The sequence below is a fragment of the Bison bison genome, unplaced genomic scaffold, assembly GCF_000754665.1.
Source record: "Bison bison bison isolate TAMUID 2011002044 unplaced genomic scaffold, Bison_UMD1.0 scf7180017864035, whole genome shotgun sequence".
Taxonomy (NCBI): Eukaryota; Metazoa; Chordata; class Mammalia; order Artiodactyla; family Bovidae; genus Bison; species Bison bison.
In genome coordinates this window covers 10,781,368-10,787,582 of record NW_011494607.1, presented here as the reverse complement: position 1 = coordinate 10,787,582, position 6,215 = coordinate 10,781,368, and positions in this window count along the sequence as shown.

The window sequence follows — 6,215 nt, the reverse complement described above, 5'->3', positions numbered from 1 at the left end:
GCGATTGGAATGCAAAAGTAGGAAGTCAAGAAACATCTGGAGTAACAGGCAAATTTGGCCTTGGAATACGGAATGAAGCAGGGCAAAGGCTAATAGAGTTTTGCCAAGAGAATGCACTGGTCATAGCAAACACCCTATTCCAACAATAAGAGAAGACTGTACACATGGACATCACCATATGATCAACACTGAAATCAGAATGATTATATTCTTTCAGCCAAAGATGGAGAAGCTGTATACAGTCAGCAAAAACAAGACCAGGAGCTGACTGTGACTCAGATCATGAACTCCTTATTGCCAAATTCAGACTGAAATTGAGTAAAGTAGGGAAAACCACTAGACCATTCAGGTATGACCTAAATCAAATCCCTTATGTTAATACAGTAGAAGTGAGAAATGGATTTAAGGGACTAGATCTGATAAATAGATTGCCTGATGAACTATGGTTGGAGGTTCGTGACATTGTACAGGAGACAGGGATCAAGACCATCCCCATGGAAAAGAAATGCAAAAAAGCAAAATGGATGTCTCGGGAGGTCTTACAAATAGCTGTGAAAATAAGAGAAGCAAAAAACAAAAGAGAAAAGGAAAGATATAAGCATCTAAATGCAGAGTTCCAAAGAATAGCAAGAAGAGATAAGAAAGCCTACCTCAGCGATCAATGCAAAGAAATAGAGGAAAACAACAGAATGGGAAAGACTAGAGATCTCCTTAAGAAAATTAGAGATACCAAGGGAAAATTTCATGCAAAGATGGGCTCAATAAAGGACAGAAATGGTATGGACCTAACAGAAGCAGAAGATATTAAAAAAGAGGTGGCAAGAATACACAGAAGAACTGTACAAAAAGGATCTTCATGACCAAGATAATCACGATGGTGTGATCACTGACCTAGAGCCAGACATCCTGGAATGTGAAGTCAAGTGGGCCTTAAGCTAGTGGAGGTGGTGGAATTCCAGTGGAGCTATTTCAAATCCTCAAAGATGATGCTGTGAAAGTGCTGCATTCAATATGTCAGCAAATTTGGAAAACTCAGCAGTGGCCACAGGATTGGAAAAGGTCAGTTTTCATTCCAATCCCAAAGAAAGGCAATGCCAAAGAATGCTCAAATTACCACACAATTACACTCATCTCACATGCTAGTAAAGTAATGCCCAAAATTCTCCAAGCCAGGCTTCAGCAATACATGAACCGTGAACTTCTAGATGCTTAAACTGGTTTTAGAAAAGGCAAAGGAACCAGAAATCAAATTGTGAACATCCACTGGATCATGGAAAAAGCAAGAGAGTTCCAGAAAAACATCTATTTCTGCTTTATTGACTATGCCAAAGCCTTTGACTGTGTGGATCACAATAAACTGTGGAAAATTCTGAAAGAGATGGGAATCCCAGACCATCTGACCTGCCTCTTGAGAAACCTATATGCAGGTCAGGAAGCAACAGTTAGGACTGGATATGAAACAACAGACTGGTTCCAAATAGGAAAAGGAGTGCGTTAAGGCTGTATATTGTCACCCTGCTTATTTAACTTATATGCAGAGTACATCATGAGAAACGCTGGGCTGGAATCAAGATTGCTGGGAGAAATATCAATAACCTCAGATATGCAGATGATACCACCCTTATGGCAGAAAGTGAAGAGGAACTAAAAAGCCTCTTGATGAAAGTGAAAGAGGAGAGTGAAAAAGTTGGCTTAAAGCTCAACATTCAGAAAACTAAGATCGTGGCATCTGGCCCCATCACTTAATAGGAAATAGATGGGAAAACAGTGGAAACAGTGGCAGACTTTAGTTTTTGGGGATCCAAAATCACTGTAGATGGTGATTGCAGCCATGAAATTAAAAGACGCTTACTCCTTGGAAGGAAAGTTATGACCAACCTAAATAGCATATTCAAAAGCAGAGACATTACTTTGCCAACAAAGATCTGTCTAGTCAAGGCTATGGTTTTTCCAGTGGTCATGTATGGATGTGAGAGTTGGACTTTGAAGAAAGCTGAGTGCCAAAGAATTGATGCTTTTGAACTGTGGTGTTGGAGAAGACTCTTGCAAGTCCCTTGGACGGCAAGGAGATCCAACCAGTCCATTCTAAAGGAGATCAGTCCCGGGTGTTCTTGGAAGGACTGATGCTAAAGCTGAAACTCCAATACTTCGACCACCTGATGCAAAGAGTTGACTCATTGGAAAAGACTGTGATGCTGGGAGGGATTGGGGGCAGGAGGAGAAGGGGATGACACAGGATGAGATGGCTGGATGGCATCTCCGACTCGATGGACATGAGTCTGAGTGAACTCCGGGAGTTGGTGATGGACAGGGAGGCCTGGCGTGCTACAATTCATGAGGTCGCAAAGAGTCAGACACAACTGAAAGACTGAATTGAATGATTAACGATTCCCTAATAATCATGTCCGACTCTGTGCGACCCCATAGACGGCAGCCCACCAGGCTCCCCCGTCTTTGGGATTCTCCAGGCAAGAACAATGGAGTGGGTTGCCATTTCCTTCTCCAATGCATGAAAATGAAAAGTCAAAGTGAAGTAGCTCAGTTGTGTCCGACTCTTAGCGACCCATGGACTGCAGCCTACCAGGCTCCTCCGTCCATGGGATTTTCCAGGCAAGAGTACTGGAGTGTGGTGCCATTGCCTTCTCTGTCCTAATGATTAGCCCTACATTATTTTCTGTGGATATCAGCTCAGTCTGGGGCTGAAGAGGCCATATTATCAAGTAGAAGGGATTTAAAACACTGCTTTGCAGCCATGAGTTTGCAGGTTTTACTCAATGGTGCTAATATTTGCCTCTGAGCTCTTTCTTGTCCCTTTATATCTCCAATCCTATTTCTGCTGATCCTCATTCCCTATCACGGGTAAGAATGATGGTTGTGGAGATAAAATCCTATTGGAATAAGAGGTCTGAATTGGGTAGAGTAGAATGCCATAGAGGGGTGATGGAATACAAAACAGTCAGAAATTGGGTCTCTGCCACTCTATCAACTATTGACTTATTCCTGGCCTATTCTCTATAGGACTTACCACCAGTTGTAGACAGAACTCTGCTGCTTTTAGGGTTTCCCAGGTAGTGCTCATGGTAAAGAACCCATCTGCAAAGCAGGAGATGCAGGTTCGATTCCTGAGCCGGGAAGATCCCCTGGAGGAGGGCATGTCAACCCATTCCAGTATTCTTGCCTGGAGAATCCCATGGACAGAGGAGCCTAGTGGGCTACAGTCCATAGGTCACAAAGAGTCAGACACGATTGTAGGAACTTAGGATGGAGGAATGATTAGTGATGTGTGTCTTTTCATGTGGATGAAGGAATGATTAGCGATGTGTGTCTTTTCATGTGGATGAAAGAATCATTAGTGATGTGTGTCTTTTCATGCATGTATTAGACATTTGAATATCTTATTTGCAAAGAAAAAAAGAACATCTATGTAAATTCTTTGTTCACTTTTGAATTGGGTTATTTGTTTCTTTGTTGTTTAGATTTAGGAATTCTTTCTATATTCTGGATAATAATTCCTTACAAGATATATGATTTGCAATTTTTTTCTCCCATTCTGTGCATTGACTTTTTATTTTGTAGACAATGCCTTTTGATGTGCTAAAGCTTTCATTTTCATGAAGTCCAATTTGTCCACATTGTTTTGATGCTTGTGCCTCTAGTGCCATATCTAAGAAACCATTGCCAAGTCAAACAATGTAAAGATTTTGCCCTATATTTTCTCTTAGATTATAGTTTTAGATTTTGCATTTAGGTCATGGATCAATTTTGAGTTAATATTTGTGTATGGTGTTTGGTTAGGATCTATCTTCATTGTTTCTCATACGGATGTCAATTTTACTAACACTGTTTGCTGAAAAGACTGTCTGTCTCTTCCAGGATGAGTGATCTTGATACACTCATCAAAATTAATTTGACCTTATATGAAGTTTTTTTAATGGACTCTATTATATTCCTGGGCTTCCCTGGTAGCTCAGTTGATAAAGAATCTGCCTGCAATGTAGGAGACCCCGGTTTGATTCCTGGGTTGGGAAAATCTGCTAGAGAAGTGGTAGACTATGTACTCCAGTGTTCTTAGGCTTCCCCTGTAGCTCAGCTGGTAAAGAATCTGCCTACAATGCAGGAGACCTCAGTTTGATCCCTAGGTTGGGAAGATCCCCTGCAGAAGGGAAAGGCTACCCACTCCAGTATTCTGTCCTAGAGAATTCCAAGGGATCACAAAGAGTTGGACATGACTGAACAACTTTCACTATTCTATTCCATTAGTTTATATGTCTGTTTTTATCTTAGTGTCACACTCTTTCCATTGCTGTAGCTTTATATTAAGTATTGGAATAGAAAGTATGAATCCTCACACTTTATTTTTTTTCAGGGTTATTTTGGATATTCTAGGGGCCCTTGAGTTTTCATATAATTTGAGGGTGGATTTTTTTTTAATTTCAGCAAAAAAAAAAAAAGATTAGGATTTTGATAGGGATCACATAAAATCAGTATGTAAATCACTTTGGTAGTACGATGTCTTAACAATATCAAACATTGTAATCCTTAAACATAGAATGTCTTTCAAATTGTATCTTCTTTAGTTTCTGTCAGCAATGTTTCAAATTTTTCATTGTACAAATCTTTCAAATGTTAGGTAAATTCCTAACATTATTTTTGATGCTGTTATAAATGGAATTGTTCTTGTGATTTCCTTTTTGGATTGTTCATTATAACTATATGGAAGCACAACTGATTTTTATGTGTTGACTTTGTATCCTGCCACTTTACTGAATTCATTTATTACTTCATTCATAAGATACTGCTTATAAGCAGAGATCATTTTACTTCTTCCTTTCCAATTTGGATGTATTTCACTTATTTTCCTTGCCTAATTTGCTCTGCTAAATTTTCCAGTACTATGTTGAATAGAAATGATGAAAGCAGGCATCCTTTTCTTGTTCATGATCTTAGAGAAAAATATTTCGATCTTTCAACATTGCGTTTGACTTTCCCTGAGGGTTTTATCCTATATGGTTTTTATTATGTTGAGGTACCTTCCTCCTGTTCCTAGTTTTATGAGTATTTTCATCCTGAAAGGATGTTGGAATATGTCAAATCCTTTTTCCACATCAATTGAGATAATCACATGGATTCATTTTTTTTCCTGCATCTGTTCATGTAGTGTGTTACACGGCATGATTTTTGTGTATGGAATCATCCTTTGATTCCAGGAATAAATCCCATTTTGTCATGTACATAAAATCTTCAATATGCTACTGAATTCATTTTTCTAATATTTTGTTGAGGATTTTGCATCAGCATTTATAAGAAATATTAATCTGTAATTTTCTGGCAGTGCCTTTGTCTGGCTTTGGCTTCATGATAAGGCTAACCTCACAGAATGAATTTTCTTCTCTTCAACTTTTTGGAAAAACTTAAGAATAATTAATGTTAGTTCTTTTTTAAGGTTTACTAGGATTCACCAATATCAATTAAGCCTGTGGCTTTTCTTTGCTGTGAGATTTTGATTACTGATTCCATTTCCTTACTCTTATAGATATACTCAGATTTTCTATTTCTTCACTAATCAGTCTGATAGGTTTCATCTATCTAGAAATTGGTTTGTTCCATCTAGGATTTGCAACCTGTTAGTGTACAATATAGTACTGCTTTTCAAATAATTTTACTTCTATATATCATATCATCAAATCTAAATTTGAATTCCTTTAACAAAATTTTTATTTTTATTATTTCACTTTTCAGTTCCAGAATTTCTTTCTGTTTTCCTTTTACGTTTTCTTTTAATTGATATTAACATTTTGTTCATACATTGTTTTCTTGACCTTTTTCAGTTGAGTTCAGTTCAGTCGCTCAGTCGTGTCCGACTCTTTGCAACCCTATGAATTGCAGTACTCCAGGCCTCCCTGTCCATCACCAACTCCCGGAGTTCACCCAAACTCACATCCATCGAGTTGGTGATGCCATCCAGCCATCTCATCCTCTGTCATCCCCCTTCTCCCTCCTGACTCCAATCCCCTCCAACATTAGATCTTTTCCAATGAGTCAACTCTTCGCATGAGGTGGCCAAAGTACTGGAGTTTCAGCTTTAGCATCATTTCTTCCAAAGAAATCCCAGGACTGATCTCCTTTAGAATGGACCGGTTGGATCTCCTTGCAGTCCAAGGGACTCTCAAGAGTCTTCTCCAACACCACAGTTCAAAAGCATCAATTCTTTGGCG